This window comes from Triturus cristatus, chromosome 6, assembly GCF_964204655.1.
Source record: "Triturus cristatus chromosome 6, aTriCri1.1, whole genome shotgun sequence".
Classification (NCBI taxonomy): Eukaryota; Metazoa; Chordata; class Amphibia; order Caudata; family Salamandridae; genus Triturus; species Triturus cristatus.
Genome location: NC_140589.1, coordinates 427,640,449 through 427,659,341, shown reverse-complemented (window position 1 = coordinate 427,659,341; position 18,893 = coordinate 427,640,449). Strand labels below are relative to the sequence as shown.

Sequence of the window (18,893 nt, the reverse complement as noted above, 5' to 3'; positions counted from 1 at the left end):
AAGACGGAGATTTTGCTGTTGGGAAAAAGTAATATTTTCTCCCCTAAAATGTGGTGACCAACTGACGCAGCCACCGCCCCCCCCCCCTCCCCCCCCCCCATTACTATGGGCACTGCAAAAAATCTCGGAGTACGATTTGATACCTCTCTCTCCTCATCAGCAGGCCATGTTTGTTGCAGGAACTTGTTTTTATTGGATAAAAACTGACATTTTTAATTTCTACCTGCCACGGCCCGCAAGTCCGTGGCAGTGGCCACAATTCTTTCACGATTGGACTATTGCAACAGTCTCTATGCAGGCATAAAGAAAAGTACTCTAAAAAGGCTGCAGACTGTGCAAAATGCAGCGGCTCGAATGGTACTGAATTTACCTAAAGGGTCTTCAGCATCCGAGGCTCTTCAAACCCTCCATTGGTTACCCATGCACAAGAGAATTCTTTTTAAAATCCTTGTGATTACCTTTAAAGCTGTAAAACAAAGTGGCCGTAAGTACCTCTGGTCCAGATTAAAAGTTCATGTACCTGTTCGTAATCTGAGATCATCTAAAGAAAATCGGCTAGTACCCCCTCATTTCCGTTTGAAGTCCAGAGGAGGAAAGTCCATGGCTGCCTTAGGAACTAAAGCCTGGAACTACTTACCTGAGACTTATACAGACAGATTCTATCTTTAAGAAAAAATTGAAAACTTGAATATTTACAGCTCCAGATAGTTTGGCCCTTTCTCTTATCTAAACCTCCCAACACTGCGACATTAGAGACTACTTTCCTCTGACACTAGCCCTCAGCGCCAAGATGCTCCATTTGAGTGAAAGCCTGCGCTTTATAAATGTCTTCATTCATTCATTCATATATGCCTCGGGGAGGGGGGAAAGGGACCCTGATGCAAGCGAGGGGCGCCTCATCCTCTGGGTTGGTGTAGCAAAAGACAGTCATAATCTGTTATGACTGAAACATCTGGACGAAAGACAGGCACGCCCTGCTTTGCTTACTTCAACCACTTGCTGTTGCTGCATGTCTGAAATAAAAACAGACCACCTTTGCCACTTGGGTAGACCCTGACTACGGAATTCCGTCTTCTGTTCCCTCCGCCACTCCACCACAGGCTGTCACTCCCCACTCCACCTCTGGCTCGTGCCTGCAGCTCCCGGCTACTTCTACAATCCCTGATGAGGAGCCCGCCTTGCCACCCATCACCCCCAGAGGAGGAGCACGCCGGCTGAGGCCTCCAGTGCACACATGGCCTGTGCAGCGGTGGCCAGCTCCGGCTAGCAGCAGCACAGCTGGGCGGGGGGCAGGCCCCCTCTCCCCGCAGCCTGCTCACTCCCACAGCAGCAGAGCCCGCTTGCCGCTCCGGAGCCTCTGCCCGGTCTCCCTGGGTGACAGCAGTGCTTTTGCAGACTGCTCTCAGCGCGTGCTACCTGCAGGATGGCGGAGGCTGATCTGCACAGAAAGAGGCTGCAAGCCATCGCGGTGAGTGGCTTCTTCGGTGCCGTGCATGCTGGATGCTGGGTCTTCAGGTGGGACCGGGCATCTGGGGGTATCCCCCTCCCGAGGGGGTGCAGGAGGCAGAAGAGCACCTGAGAAGTTTGCAGCAGCTCCTCTGCTGCTGCGTCCTGGCTGCTCCCGCTTACCAGTGGAGTGGAGTGAAGGGGAGGGCCAGAGCTGTTGGTATTCCGTTAGGCTATGAAGGCTGTTGCATATTGCAAGCAGTGCAGAAATGAAGACGCGCGACATCTGCTGTGGGCTGTCTGTGTTCTTTGAGGTTCCCTATGAAAGCACATGTCCTCTCTGCACTTCAAGCTCGAGGCAAAAGCAGTTTTTCAGAAGCACGAGTGCAGCGGTCCTTCCCACTTCTCCACATGGCGACTGTCGTCAGTGTTCAATGAAATTATAGTGCAAACCACAATAACGTTTTTATATGTTGGCCCTACTCAAGTTCTACAGGGTTTGCTCAATTCTCTGGTGCATTATCAATCAAGGCGTGATTCTTTTTCATTAAAAGGAGTAAAGAAAGTGAACGCGGGGAGTAAAGAAAGTGAAAGGGCGCCATGCGCTCGGACGCTGTAATTACACGAGACGGCCGGGGAACTCTGCAGAACGCAATGCAAAGCAGCACGCCGTTCTCGTACAGCATACGCGTGCATAGCTTCTGTCCGAGCGCGTGCACATGCCCTGTCCGGGCAGGCACGCCGAACAAAGTCCGGGAGGGAACCAAACATGCTTAACTCCCAATAGAAAGCACGGATTTCGAAGACGCGTCATTAAGAAGCACAGGTGGAGCTTCCACCCTCGCTTCGCAAGCTAAAGCGACAATAGATCTCGCCAGGAGCGTGCAGTGCATGCGCTGCGTCGCTAGGCGAGGCTTAAAAATGGTTGCTTCAAATTTCCCTTAAACCAAAGTGGTTTCCCTCATTGGGTAACCTATAGTTAACCTCACTGAAAATATAATGGTGACATCACCCTTATGTAACTGCCCAAAAGATGCATAAGATTGCTAGAAGCATTAGCAAACTATGTTCTAGATGTAAAGCTGAAGTGGGAACATATATGCATACGTAATGGAGGTATTTTGACATTCAGGACTGCTGGACAAAGGTTGTTAGTAAGTTGAGAGAACTAACAGGTTTGAATATCGTGCAGGCAACCACAGTCTTTCTACTATGAGGTGTACCTCTCAAAAAGAAAGATAAACACACTAGGGAATTTATCACAAAGGGACTTAAGCTGAGCAAGAGGATGAAGGTAATGAGTAGGAAGTGGCCAAAAGGCCCCTCCCCCATTGAAGATCTGGATATGGGATATGATAAAAATAGATACAAAAAGAATGTGAGTTCCAGGCGACAGTCTTTATTGAACAATAGGTCGTACTTTGAACTTTTAAAATTTAGTACTGACAAACTCATTTATCCGGCAGATGGCAAGATACTATAGACATGTAGTATTACAGTTGCTGTTTGATTCGTAATTGAATATCAATTTATGAATAGATGGGTATAACAATATGTTATGGTTTAGCTCAACCTTTGCATTGCTCAGTTAATGTGAGATGATACCTTAACTATCCATCACTAGGGATTGCCACTGAATAGCACCATAACATTATCTTTGTGTTGACCCGGGTTGCCACTAACTCCCATTTGTAAAATTGTGGTAGTTATGCTTTCGAAAAAAAAGTATATGAACAAAAAAGATTAGATGACACAAAATGTTCACAAGATGTCAAAATTACAAGTATGCTAACTGTAATTAGCCCATAACAGAGCATAACATCTAAGAGACTTTAGGGCACATGCCACAAGCTGGGCAATTGCGATTCCTTAATAGCGATTATTAAGGAATCGCTATTAAGGAATCGCAATTGCGTATGCATGTAGGTTTCACAAAAATATTGGCGATTCCTACACATTCCTTAATTGCGAATAGCAAATTGCGATTCGCAATTAAGGAATGGCTTCCTATTCATTTCTATGGGTCCAGAGGCCCATAGGAATGAATGGGAGTACAGTCGCAATTTGTGAGTACCAAATAGGTACTCGCAAATTGCGCATTCAATTTGCAAGGTTGATAGGGGGCCAAAAGGCCACCCTGATGCACACCAATACAGGTAGGTGTGCACATGTGGCGCAGCCACATACATGCCTTAAGGCATGTGTGTGCGCCACATGGCACTTAGAAAAATGCAAAAAAGAGCATTTTTCTAAGGATTTGCAAATTACCTCCAACTTGAGGTTGGTGGTAGTTTGCGGATCCTTAGAGTAGGGTCGCAATTTTTTCATGCTTCCTGCTTTGCAATTAGGGAATCACAAAATGCGATTAGCAAACACAGCGATCCTGAGATGCCACCTAGTTACTGGTCTTTACTGAGGCAGAAGTGAAATGAAGTGCAGACCCGGCTGCACACAGAGGTTCAGATGGACAGATCAGGAAGAGATTATGAAGTGCTGTAAATGGGCTAGGAGAGATACATAATGCTTGCGATTTTTCAAGTTTTGTGATCACAACACATACTTAAAGATTAGTAGCTGAACTTTCCTCTCTGAGCTCTTTCGCAACACTACACAGCATCTTAACTCTCAACCCATCTGAACTTTTCCCAAGCCGAGGGGAATCAAAATTGTAAAAAGACATTGCTTCTCGGTCTTCTCGGTCTTTTGGCTAAGATCAAGTGTAGTATCTGTTCTTATCAGTGTAAAAAGACAGTAGTGTAGCACAAGCCGGATTCTCCTATGCTGCTTCTGGGAGGGGGCAAGTGTGTCTTTGAGACAAAGGTCGGAGTGTGGGCATTAGGCAAAAGGCACATTGCAGCTCGGCTTGCTTTTAACTCGAGTATCCCAGAGGACCATTAACTGAGCCAACTCTAAACATCATGTCTTGGGCTGGTCTTCCTTTGCTAAAATTAAATCTTGCTACACACTTGTGATTTCAGAGGATAAGGCGATGTTCTCTTAAATACCTTCAAAAACAGAGGCAGAGTATCCCATGTTAAAACTCTACTTACTAAGGAGAAAAATGCCTTGAAATTACTTGTGGGATATTACTGTCCAGCACGTTTTGTAGTGGTCTATCCTCTGGTCCCCATTGCATTTGCTAAACAACGTACTTTCAGCATCAAGATACCTGTTTAGTAATCTTTTGCAGAACCTCTTTAAGACCCTGTACTAATCGTGCAATTTTTCGGTTGCTTCTGATGGGAAATACAAAGTCATAAAGATGCGAACAGTTGGCCGCATGTACTTTCTCAAATCCCAGTGACCTTTCATATTAAATTACAGACATTAAAGATTTGCTTATACCTCTTCTTCTGCTCCCTTTAACAGTTGATCTATTTGATTGGACTTTTAAGACCTGAAATGCTCCCATAGATGTGGTCACCATGCCAAAATGTTAATTGTGAAACGAACAATGACATACTGTATTCACCACCTACTAACTAGTCTCTCTGGTATTGAAGGATTGGTGGCCTAATAGCAAAGATCAGTTTTACAGAGTTCTTCAACAGAGCGTACAGCTCTTAAGACCGCGTGTAAATGTATTGTGTGAATCTTTCTGACTCATAACGTAGTCCTTCTTCAATCAGTTTCTTTTTAGCCGAAGGCGCCAGTCTTTCAGTGCCATCATTGAGATGTGGACATTGATGGCAGGTATGTCAGTAGTGCTCATTTCCATTCAGACTTCAGTGTGCTCGAGATTGAGAAGGACAATGTTAGAGCTCTTCCTCCTCTGTCACAAAAGGTTTTACATCAAGACAGTCGTATTGGTAAATCTGAAAGAAAGATGCTTGACTACCACTTAAGCATAACTTAAAGTGTTAAAACATGGCTGCCGTCAGCCTTAACCTTGGAGTTAGTATGACCATTCTTGTGGTGTTTTATTTTTTCTCTCACATACCAAACGGGATAGTGCTTTTTGTTTCACTCCAGGTTGAACACTTAGTTAGAATATACAGTTGCTCATTGCATTTTTTTCAAAAGATTTTAGGTTTTGCTCCCTACTAGATTGGGTTCCCTCAACAGAAGTATACACGGTTACATGTGAAGAGTGTAAATGAGTATTAGTTAGAATTCATTCCGGGAAGAACATGCATCCTCCTTAAATCTCCTTTTGTAAACAGAACCCTTGTATTTATATAACAGGCAAACTTTAGATAATTGTACTATGATGGTGATCTATGGTACCTTATTTTATTGTTATTTTTAAAAGTAGGCTCTCACAAATGCTTTAGGTTTGGTATTGAGAACCAAATTTCTAAAGTGATCATTTATTTTATGGAATGTAAATAATGTAGGAGAGACACAGGTTTTTACCAGAAGAGGTTTCACTGTACCTCTTAACACCAAACCAAAGTCAAATGGATTTTTTTTGTTCTGCAGATTCTTTATCTATGTAACATTATTGCCTGAGCTGAGAACGCCATATAAGGTTCATGGCATTGTATGGCTCCAGCTGGGAGTGAAGATCCTCTCGGATGTATTTGAGACAATAGCATCATGCTTTCCTCAGACCTATTTTTTTTTTTCTCAACAATATATATTTAAATGGAGGAATAAAGCTGTTAACGATTGTAATTTTCGTCTCCGTTCTTGCCTACTGGCTGTAAACGCAAAAAAAACTTTGATTAGACTTATGCTTTCTTCTTATACAGTGGCTTACCGTCCTCTGCTTGTGCTTGTCCTTTCCCTGGAGCCTAGACTCTTTACCTTCTTTTCGTTTGGCTGACTTGTATTCTTCCACTGCTCACATTTAGGGAACTATTGTTTTCCTTTCCATTAAGCACTCTATGAGAGTGTCTGTGCTTTCTGTCTCTCACCTTCATGTGCTGTTTAACCACCCACTCCAATGCGCTCATGTTACTTGCTTATTCCTCCTTTAAGCTCGCCCATCGCTTTCCCCAGCCCTCTCGTTTTTCCTTTAATTTTAATGTTTTTTCCCCTGGGTGCTGGCCTCTGTAGCTTAGTCATCCCCTGCCCTGCCTTTGCTCCCCTGCCTCACTTGTGACGGTCTTTACAAAGAAAGTTTGTATTTTTTATGTACGGACCGACAGCTGCCATTTGCTACATTGCCTCTCCTCTAACGTGATCCCTCATCTTCCACACACTCCCTGTTGGTTCCCTTACCTGTTCCTGTTGCTCTCCTGCACCTACTGTCATGGATTTTACAAAAAAAAGCTTTTTTCATTTTTATTTATGTTTATAATGTGGCCATGCACTGTCCAGCAGCTAGTTTCGGTCAACTCCTTTGAAGTCCTCACCTGCCACTGAGACTGACTATATCATATACAGGCCTCAGGAAACTTCCACTGCTTTCACCTCATAAATATCTGACGTTCTTTACCCCAGCTTATTTATGAAGCTATTCCAACAATGTATAAATGATGCTTTCACCAAGATGCTGAAGGAAATCACGGTCAACCTCATTAAATCTATTACCGTCATACTACATGTCATGCTATCCGTTCACAACAAGGGGAACACTGTGAACCTCATCTGCTCCTCAGTTCCATCCAGTGGCCCTGAACCGGGCTGCGCATACCATCACCCTTTTCAACCTCCAGCACAGCATAACCTCTGTGTGACCAGCTGAAGCCTGCTGAGCATCTATTCGGTTTCCCCCATTAACACCCTGAGCCACCTTAGATTCCATTAAGTAGGTCAGTGCCCGGGTCGACGTCTTCAGCAACACACTCTTAAACCAGTGTGGATACTCCCTCACTGCAGGATGGCCATGATCACAGTTCCAGAACGTCCTTGAGGCCAAGAAGACACACTGCACTACCCAGGGGACTTAGCACTGAAGCTAAGGTTTCCTAGTACACCAACGCAATCAACACAGCCACTAATGGACGTTGTGCTCTCTTCAAAGGCATCAAACACTGTGTCAACTTAACAGCAACCATTTCATTGTACTGTCCACAGAGAAAAGGAGTTTAATAAACAACTTCAAGGACTAAATTTACAAGTTCAGCAGGTGCATGGATAACCCTGAAACAGCAACCTCCCTCCTCCACATAGCACCTCTTAATGCACCAAGATGGACATACTTCAAACACCCTGGTCATCAAACATTTCTTAAGACTTGTAGAATCTCTTAAAGCCATATAATATGAAGATAGCATTGTCCCTTAGTCCATAATGAAGTTCATCACCAGCAATGCACTCAACAAAGTCAATGTTGCCCTCTTTCAAGGCATCTACCCAGACTACCTCAAGACAGTATATGTCTTCTTGCTGATAAAGGACAACCTAATTTCTGACAATTTTGCAAGGTATCTTCTAGTAACTCATTTTGCTTCCTGGGATAAGATCACTGCAGAAGTCATCATCATCGAACACCATAAACAAAATAAAGAACAGTACCCTCTTTGGTGCTGTTAGTCAGAATACTGAGCAAAGTGCAGTACAGACAGTCCAAATGGTTAAGCACTCATTTTGGCTGCCTCTAACTCTGATCATTTCCCCCATGTCTTAGATCTCTTGGCAACATTTAACACCATTGACCATCGAGCCTTGCTCTAGATCATACCCACACAAATGGACTTTGACCGTACCATCCTGTAGAAGTCTGACTTCTCCCTTTCCTGGTGAAGTTCTTCAGATCGGAGTGTATCTATTTGACCTACTATCCGTCAAGACACCAGTTATCTCAAGTCTCTTCATGGAATTACTTGGAGAACTCCTATCCAGCAAAAGATTAAGATTAAATTGATACATTGAGGTCTCCCAATTCTGCTTTAAGAGGTTCTCTGACCATATCCGTTGCCCCGAAGTACCACCACTGCACAATTCAAACCTTGATGGTGAAGGCCTGTTTGAAGATAAGCCCCTGAATACAGAGTTCTGGGTTGTTTACTGATGACAAGCCCTTATGAAATGGGGTCTAACCTGTGAGAACTTCCAGTTTTTTTTGTTTATTGTCCTACAGTGTTTTCACCTCTGCTCTGTAGTGAGACTCACTATCACTAATGAAGTCTCATTCACTGCAAGCTTTATTTGAGTTGACTTGCAACCTATAGCAACTGCTTTTTAATATAAGGTCTGCTTCCTGTTGACTGCTAGAGTAAGGCGCTCTGGGTAAGTTGCAAGGGGCATGTATGGAGAGGGCATGGACACTGTAAATGTGGCATTTGTATCGTATGGTGAGCATAGTGTGTATCTGTAGTGCTTTCCTATGTGCTAACAGGACTGGGATGCAGATTATAGAAGCATTCCGTATGGTCTTTGGAAGTGGGCCTGGATTTTGTGAAAGAAGAGAGGGAGATGCCACTTCTTCATTGTTAACCCAGAGGTGTTATGCCCCAGCAGACTGAGATATAGCTGAAAGTGGAAGCCTTCTCTTCTTACATACCTTTTGTTTTGGGTTTCTCTCACGGTGATTTCCCAGCCCCACCCCTTCTTGTAGGCAGCAGTGGATAAATAATGTGACCTGACCAGTCCGAGATGGATACATAGAATGTTGCATCTGCCAAGAATCCAGTCCCCTGCATGGGCCAATGGAATACACATTGTTGCAGAAATATTGGGTAGAAACCTAGGTCAGGGTCCCAGTGTTATCATGGATTAGTGACAAGACTCACCTAGCATGGTGAGTGGGTATTAATTGAGTGCAAGAACCAGGAACTCTGATTGCTGGCTTCCTTACAGTTGGGGACAACTTGACAAGGCCCTGCTAGGAATGCTTTAGAATACCTGGAGAAAAGGAGCACATGCATCCTGGAAATAGCAGGACTGCATCCCCACAAGAGAGCCTGTCTTGTGGAGTCATCAGCCCCACTGCTAACTGCCTGGTGACTAAGGAGCTGCACAAAGACATTTGCTCCTACACCCGCGGTAGGATCAGAATCCGCTTGCAAGGAGGAGGCTGCACTAGTTGTTGAGCGAAGGTGCAGCCACTGTGGCCTGCAGGAGAAAGCTGAAGTGTGGCACTGGGCAGTTAGAACCCACCGCCAGGAACGTGAGGCTGACAACCTCATCCAAATCCATGCACAAAAGAGTGCAATATTGCCATCTGAAGCAGTCACTCATGTACCGCATCAGCAAGCTACAGTGGGTGCCAGGGAGCCTATGAGGTGGTGGGTCCCCTAGGAGAAATGAGTGCCTTTGTGTGTGTGATTTTTAAAAAATGTATTATCCCGTAGAAGTAGGAGAACCAGATGTCTCTTTTGTCATAGAGCTTTATACTTCCTATTACAAACTGTGCATTTGTTGGACAACATAAATGTCAGGATTGTGTCAGACTGATTCCGTGCACATCCTCAGGATATGTTGGTCTGTAGTCCTGCTAGCTCACAGTGCACTGACCTGACCAGGTAGTGGATAAATTATACAACCTCAGAACATGACCACCCTGAATTCCCAAGGAAATTGTGTTAACAGATCTAGAACCTTTTCATTTGGACTCTCGTGCATACCCAAGTAATACACAAGAAATGCACAACCTGCAGTTTCAATATTTATTAAAGCATTGTAATTCTTGAGTAAAATATGTGCGCTGCAATGATTAATAGAAGGAAACAGAATAATGTATTTAACATTACAAGAATAGTTAACAAAATGAGCAATTCCACCATTGTGCTAAAACATTGGATTTATGCTGGGATATAAGTACTGTCTATAATTGACTCCTACCTAGCGCTGCCTTACCTAGTCTTGCCTAAGGTAGGTGATGTGCCAGATACCTGCATGGTGGTCTGAATTCCCCATTACCTGCAGGCAAGTGTCATCAGGCTGTCCGTTTTGGTGTAGAACCGGACATCCCTTGTTTTGGTAAACAGGAATCAGCTGAGCTGGAATTTCGACATACACTAAACAAGTAAGTGGTTCTGTATGTATAATAAGCAGAACCCATGTGGTCATGTCGAAACCCCAGTCAGGCCTTAATTGTTTATTCTAGTTCAATAGCTTTGTCGTCTACCAGACAATAACATTGACATTTGTGCAGTGAACTTTATCCGTTGTACTGAATGTTCAAGGTGTCGTGATAGTGTGCCTACGAAGTGGAAATGTAAGCATTGCAGATTCAGAGAATGTTATCCTGTATGGTCACGCACGCAAATGTATGTCAAAAGTCACCATGTTTAAACAAGAAGGCAACTTAAGAAGTGTGTGCATGTAAATGGTGGTGTTTCTAACTGGGCCTATCTGGCACTACAGAGAAGCATCTCCCTCCTGCAGGGCATCCCCAGCCTGCACTGGCGACCCTTGCCACTGCGCATTTTGCTCATGTTCGCATGTCTGGGGTGAGTGGGACTACTGGTCAAGGAGCAGGAAGAAGCAGCTGCTTCAACCGGCTGCCTAAAGCAAGTGTCAGGTTTTGGGGTAGCTGCAGCACTGCATCACACCACGGAACCTGCGTGGCCCCATCCTGAAGGTATGCAAGCACCCCAAGGAGGAGCAGGTGTGCACATGAAAACACACGTCAATGGGTGTAAGGCATATATAATTTTCAAAAACTGAAAAATCTTTCCTGCAGCCAAGGAGAGATCGCCAGCAAACAGATTGCTCCACAGGACATTGAAGCCTCCTATAAAATATGCATACTTTCTCTGTGATTCCTAAGAAGATGGGTGATCGACTAATGTCTTGTGGCATTCTGGAGATGGTTGCCTAACAGCAGTGGTATGGAGAATTTCTGTGTCTGTCAGCAGCACCACAACAGATTGAGACATTTAGAGAGGCCATGCTCCGCATCTTTGGCACTCTACCGGCTTCCTCTGGCACATGTTCGGGCCCCATGGATCCTCAGAGGCCTCCAGTCGGGTTACAGGTGGCTGGTCCACCATCTCCGCTGTCTCAGCCTCTTGAACCTGTGTCTGATTAAGCTCCAGCTTTGGAACCGACTCCGTGCCCGGTTCCTGCCTCGCCAACGCCTGAGGAGGACGTCGATCCCATTGTTCTATCCAAGTCCATACCAAAACCTCCTTGGCTGAAGTTGCATTCTGGCACAGTTCTGACACTCCTCGCCCCAATACACTTGTGACTCTAAGACAGTGTCTTTTGCCTTCCAGTGCGCCAACAACTTTTCGGATCGGACTCTAACCAGAACCACCCACCTTTTGGTGATAATGTTGATGATGGGGATGATTTCTCCCAACAATATGATGACTGTTTTTATCTGAACCTACAAGAAGCCAGTGGGCTGTGCACTTCCCCTGACATGGTGTTGGTTTCATCCCCTTGCCCTTCTATGGAAGAGTCTGCCTCATTCACCACGGTCTTCGGAAGGACGGCTGAAATATTAGATTTACAGTTGCCTTCGCTTGATGTAAAAACCAATGCCCTTAAGGTAATGTTGAAGCCCAGTCAAACCTCCTCTTAACTTGTTACCTTTATACAAAGCCCTGACTGACCCTCAGAGACACTTGGATAATCCCTGCTATTGACCACCTGTGAACAGACAGGTGGCATGTTGTCACAGACTCGATCTGATGCAGCACCCTACTCCTGAGGGCCTGGTAATACAGGTCTCTACTAGCAGGGTTAACCCCAATTCTTTTCCTACTACTCTAGACAGAGTAAAAAATAATTGGCATTTAGAAAGGGGATGTTTTCGTCTGCTAACCTTGTCCTCTTGTCAGTCAACACCGGCTGCTGGGACGGTGCTTCCGTGCATTGTGGGACATGGTCACAGAGATTGTGCCAGCAGTCCCGGAAGAATTTTACGCCAACTTGGGATGGACCATTCCAGATGGCCAGAATGTGGCTAAGTAGTTCATAAGATCAGACCTAGACATGACCCACGTTTTAGGCATGGCGGTTGTCACTAGCATGGTGCTCCGGCGCCGTGCATGGATGAGGACTTTCAACTTTTTTGACAATGATAAAGCATCACTCATGGATATGCCTTCCAAAGGATCCCGCCTTATTGGTGAGAAGGCAGACAGTCCTTGAGTGTCTAAAAGAGAGTAGAGCTACTGGGTGCTGCCTCAGTCGCTCCACGCCCACAATGTAGTATGGCCAACAAGTTAGCCCCTTTTGATGCATCAGTAGGGGCTTTGCCTATAGACAGTGTCGAGGCCCCCCCCACACTGCTAACAGGCACCCCAGTAGTTTCAGGGTACAGGACCCAGTAGATAGCATTCAGGCCCGCAAAGGCAGCAAACTTCCCAGTACCCTCAGGCCACTTTAGTTGCGGTACACAGCCACTCCATGGGAAGTAGGATTAGTAATTTTCCCCACGGGTGGCAAGCTATAACATCCGATGGGTGGGCCTTGCAGATAGTCCAATTAGGCTATGTTCTGTCATTCTTTCCACCCCACTGCATCTTTTACCCTCACAGAGCAGGTTTCAGGGGACCATTTGTCCATTTTGCTGCAGGAAGTTCCGGCTCTGTTTTTTCTAGAAAGGAGCCATTTAGAAGGTCCCAGCCTTGCAGATCGGAACTGGGTCCTACTCCCTTTATTTCCTTATGCAGAAAAAGGGCAGAATACGCCTTCTTATTTAGACCCCCTTAATTTCTTCTTGCAAAAGGCTAAATTCAAGGTGCTCTTGCTGGCCCAGGTTGGATCTGCCCTGCATTCAATACTGTATGATGGCATTGGATCGGCAGGATACCCATTTCAGGCACTCCCTATGGTTCAAAGTGGGCGGCAAATTTGTTCGGTTTGCTGTGCTCCCTTCTAGCATCACCAGCACCTCTTGTGTATTCACGAAGGTTATGGCAATGGTCTCCGCATACCTTCTGAGGTTAGGGGTCCCAGTCTTCCCCTACCTCTACAACTTTCTATTGAAGGCGAGCTCACCACAGTCAATCATGGACCACCTTCAGGTGACGGGTAACCTCCTTACATTACTGGGGTTCAAGATCAATATGCTGAAGTCACACTGGACTTCTTCAAAGAGGATCCCTTTCATCGGAAAGACCTTCCCTCTGGGTAAACGAGTCCAGAACATTTGGGCTATGATCTTGATGTTTCAGCCTCAGTTCTTCAACTCTGTGTAGTGATTTTTTGGCCTGCTTGCCTGCTCGCCTGCTCTTGCTTCAACCATGCCATATGTCACATGCGAGCTTTGCAGAGGAATCTGAACTCTGTGTGCTCAGCATCATGGGGACTTGTTGGATTTCATCCTGGTTCCGGAAAAGACTACAAAAGATCTGCTGTGATGGCTACTTGACTGCCATTGGAACAAAGATAGACCCCACTCCCTACCCCATCCACAGCTGATGGTGGTGACAGACGCATCACTGTTGAGTTGGGGAGGTAATCTGAGAAATCGGATGACCATGGTCTTCAGCTAAGTTCTGCCTCCACATCAACTTGGTGGGGTTTCGGGCCATTTGCTTGGTGTTTAAAGCCTTCCTGCCATCCAGCAAGGGGAGGTTGGTTCCTGACGGACAAAACCACTGCCCTGTGGCAACAAGCAGAGCGAGTTGGGACCTGTTCTCTATGCCAGGAGGCCCTGCTCCTAATGGATTTGGCTGAATTGTCTGGTTATTTCCCTGATGGCTCAACACTTCTTGGGATCTTTAAAAGCCAGGACAGTTCAAGCTCTTTGCCACCACCGAGAATGCCCGGTGTCAATGCTTCTACACGTTGTAGTTTCTAAAAAGAGTCCCATATGCCTTCCGCATGCTACCTGTCCTTACCCCAAATTCTGAAGATCAGGAATGACCAGGCCCAAGTCATCCTGGTGGCTCCTGACTGGGCCAGGAGAGTGTGGTACCCAGAATTTGTGGGCATGAGCATCTCTTGGCTTGAGCATCTATTAATCGATCAGGATGCTAATTCAAGAGGATCTCCTGTCACATCAGGGTCCAGCACCCAGACCTGCGCAGTCTTCACTTCCATGTATCAAAATTGAACGGTGGTAGTTTATTGCAGTCAGTCTACCTCCTGAAGAAGTGGATGTCATCCTTTCGTCCAGGGTTCCTTCTACAAAGTCTGTTTGCGTCAGACCTTGGGGCAAGTTTGTGACTTTGTGGCACCAGTAACGCAGACCCATTGCAGGCCAAACTGTCTGATGTGTTACAGTTTGTTTTACCTGTGGCCCAGCAAGGACTTGCAGAGGGCACTGTTAAAGGTTGCCTGATGGCCCTTTCAGCCTATTTGGGTTTATCGAACCAGCTGTCCCTGTTCAAATCACATGTTGTGTTGCGTTTTTTCAAAGGTTTGGTCCACATGATTCCTCCAAACCTTTTCGTGATGTCACAGATCGATGGTAATTTGATCCTTACTATACTTATGTGTAGCCTTTTTGAGCTATTATACAGCTGTCCCTATGTCTCCTGACCTTAAAGATGGTCTTTATGATCACCTCAGCTTGTTGTGTGAGTGCGCTTCAAGCTGTGTCTGCCCAGTTGCCTTATTTCAGCCTATTTTCGGACAAATTGCAGTTACGGACTACTATCAAATGTGTCCCTTTCATACTCAGTCGATCACTCTCCCCAAGTTCTTTGCCCCCCCCCCCCCACTCCTCGAGGAGGTGGAGAGACTCTGTTGCTTTAACCCTTAAAGATAGCTTACCTTTTACATCAAACGCACCAAAAACCATTGGGTGGATGATCAGCTCTATTTGGGGTTCTCTGGAGCCAAGAAAGGCAAGGCAGTGCACAACAGTACTTTATCCAGGTGGATGGTCCTCTGGAACAAGATCTGCTATGCGTTGACCAAGAGGCAGCCTTCAGAATGGTAGAGGGCCCATTTCACTAGGGCCAAGACTGCTACCACTGCATTAGCACACGGGATGCCTGTCCTGGATATTTTGCAGGCCGCAGTGTAAACATCTGTGCACATGTTCATGGAGCCCTACTGCCTTGACAGCCAGGAAATTTAGGCTTTTGGTCCTGCATTACTTTTTATTCTAAATCTGTCCAAATACCCACCACTGGGGGAGGTATACTGCTTTGGTTTTTATTCCAGTGAAGGTGAAGTTAGAAGTATCCATCAGAAGAAAAAGTTTCTTGCCTTTAATATAGTTTTTCCTAAGGGATACTCTATCTTCCTGCAGACAATTCACCTCTCGCCGCCCCCCACCTCTCTGTTCTGTGGAATGGACTAAAATGTTCCAACTAAAAAAGTTCCAATCTCGAGAACTGAACACTTGGTTTTTGAGCTGCGCCACTGAGGGTGCAGAAGGTGTTACGAAATAAACTGAGGTCAGTGCACATAGGTGGCACTTATATGCAGCTCCAGCCGTCACTTCTAGTCTGGATAGAAGTTGATGCAGAGCTGCACGATACCACCTACTGGCATGCATGGCCATGCTGAAGATTCTTCCAGAACCAATCTGGCACCTGAGGATATTCTCAAGGTGAGGAATCTGCAGTTAGTTAGAGTTTACATCAGAATAAGTGTTACAAATGGTAAGTAACTTGTTCTTCATGCAGTTAAACATCTCAGAGTATTGTTGTGTGGTGGGGTGTGCCTCCCTCCAGTGGTTCATCAGCACCAGAGCTTTTGTGAAGCTATTCAGTCTCTTATCTTCCCTGCCTGTCTGTTTGCGGTGACTTTCTCAAGTTCCCCCTTGTTGTTAGTTTGAGGCCCCACCCCTCCCAATAATCAGGAGTGTATTGTGAAATGTTATTATCAATTTTCCCATTTTTTTTCTAGAATAATTTGCTGCATTCCCAGAGGGAGATAGACGAAGGCCACCACTATCTTCTCCCAGTTACACTCACTGAATACAATAAGGGCTGTCTCTCGGCTGCCTTCAACACCATCTCACACTCCATCATGATTTAAAGACTTTCTGATATTGGTTTTGGAGGTAAAGCCCTCGGCTGGCTGCAGAGCTTCCTGAGCAGTCGTACTCAGATTATCAATCTAGGTCCCTTCAAATCTCGGGTCTTGTTACTCAGAGGAGTTCCTCAGGGATATTCATTAAGCCCTGTACTCTTTAACATTTATGTGGCACCTTTGGCACAAGTAATGTGGTCCTGTGGCTTGGGTGTCATCTCATATGCAGATGGCACCCAATTGATCATTTCTATGGACCCTAACCTTGCTTTCTGGATGTCCCATAATTGCCTACAGCTGAACGGCGATAAATCCGAAATTGTGCTGTTCGGCAAGGCCCATGACTACTGTTCGGATGATTGATGGCCATCCGAATTAGACACCCGTCCTCAACTCAAAAAGGTGGTCAAAAATCTAGGCATCCCAATTGACGACTGCCTCACAATGAGAGAGCAGATGAAATCTACATGCATCACCTGTGTTGGGATAATGCGCATGTTGAGAAGAGCATTCCAGTGGTTGCCTCTTCATAAAAGAAAGAGTCTCACATAGGCTCTTGTGGTTAGCCACGTAGGCTACGGAAATGCCCGAATGGTAGCGGCTAATGATTCTCTCTTGTCAAGACTACAAGTGGTTCATATTACCGAGGCACATCTTGTTCTCCACCTCTCAACTCACACTTCCTCTGAACTTATTCTCAGATCACTGCACTGGCTTCCTATTAGCAAGCAAGCTATTTTTAAGATGTTGTGCCTGGTACACAGATCTCTTTTAGGTAAAGGGACGAAATACCTTCAAAACAAACTTTCAATTTACTTCAGTATTGGAATGTTCATAGATTGACATACTTCCCCGTCGTCGAGATGGGAGTCAAAATAGCCATGCAAAGCTAATACCAAGCAGAAAGCAGATCTAGGCTCATTTCCATTTTGTAACCTATCTCCATTGTTTTATGAAAGAGACCAAAAGTCAATACTGAATCAATCGGGACCTCCCACCCTCTAGAACGCTCCTGAGAGAACCTTAGACCCTCAGATTTTCTACTGCACTTTGTGTTAAGGAGTCTCCTCTGAGCTCTGCTTAGCCTCTTCTTCTACTTCAGTGTTTTTTTATAAAATCCTTTGCTTGAATCAAACATTTCTACTCCAGTACCATCTTCTTCAGTACTGATTTGCTGGTTTCTGGCATAGTCTTGTCAGATAAGGAAATAAAGAGCCTTTTTAGAGCCAATGCCACTTGCTCTAAGAAAAGACTTCACACAGACGACCCTCATAGTGACTGCATTTATTGCCTGTATCCATACCAAAAGACAAAGGAATGTAAGATATGTCGTACTTTTTCTAACAAAACTTCAAGGGATCGTGAGGGGCGCCTTCTTATATGGCTTCAAAAACTTAAAGCCAGGAAGGAGGTGATTTTGAGTGAGGACAGTGATGAGGCGACCTTTTCTTCACCTAGGAGGTTGCTTAAGAGGAGGAGATCATCGCACGCTCATTCTTCTGGCGAGCATCCAAAGAGAACCCTCAAACACCTCTCATGGGACTCTGGGACGCAGTCCCTCAAACTCTCCTCACAAACCTGAAAAGGAGAGTAAGGGACATTCTTCGGGGGATAGATAATCGAAAAAAGGCTAGTTCTGAACCTACTACACTCCGTCAAGACAGGCACTCTTTCAACAAGCCTTCCTCTGTGCCTCCTGAAGAAAAACTGTTGACATAAAGCCCATCGTTGACGGGACTGTCGACGAAGAAGCACTCCCCATCGTTGACGAGCATAGAGGTCTGTCAGTCTTCAGTTTCTAAACAGAAGGCAAGTGCTGCACTTCGACGCTAGTGCTGATGGCTCATTCATAAGTGAAGACTTCAGATTTGTCACCGCCGATCAGGCCATCGACTAGATCATCATTGACGAAGCCGGGGGTAGCGGCGACAACTACACCGGCGACGCTTGCGGCAGCTATGAAGACGTTAACCACAACGACGACGACAGTAAAGAGGACATCTACGGAAACGACACCATCTATTACAATTTCTGAATTTGCGCCGATATCTACTTCACCGACTGTGGTGTTGTCGGCGGTACCGTCGATGGGATCATCAAGGAAAAGACGATGGAAAAGACACCGGAAAAGAGATAGAAGCCTGCAATGAGGAAGATTACACCAGAATTTACCTCACCCAGCAAGATTACACCCCGGTTGCAATCTCATCTCTTGGAAGAGCAAGAATCTAAGGAGGATGATGAGCCCTTTTGGTTACGCCTGTAGCCTGTCACAACTACACGTTAAGTGCCAGGAAGATGATTTTGAAGAGGAATATGGGGAGCATCACATTTATATTTCTCAGCAGGAATACTATTGTGACTATCAAGAGGAAGTAGTCTGCATGCCGTCATTGTTGCTAACGGTCCTGCACTTCATGTTGGCTGACTATAGAAAGAGATTACAGCCCGCGTCTGTGCCTCCCGAAAAGTCGCCCACGATATATCCCTTATACCCCCAAGAGGGTTCAAGTTTTACAGTCGAAGCCTCTTCAAAAATCACCACTTTAGTTCTTCAACAATAAGATCCGGGAACTAATGATGAACAGGAAGAAGGAAAACTTTGGGATCTACATCAAGAATGGGATGACTACCTCATTCCCACACCATCTTCTCCCTCTTTTGTGCCCATTGACTCGCCACCAGAGGAAATTGATGTTTTTCACAACCTACTTGAAAGTGCGGCC

The 18,893-nt window shown here is 45.4% G+C and overlaps 1 protein-coding gene and 1 pseudogene across 1 annotated transcript in view; both read left to right on the top strand.

Moving 5' to 3' along the window:
* The window catches only part of CILK1 (ciliogenesis associated kinase 1), a 422,614-nt gene that overhangs the window by 226,917 nt on the left and 176,804 nt on the right, over positions 1-18,893 (top strand). The gene's annotated exons all lie outside the window — the stretch shown is intronic.
* Positions 4,134-4,223, top strand: LOC146817254 (U2 spliceosomal RNA; annotated as a pseudogene).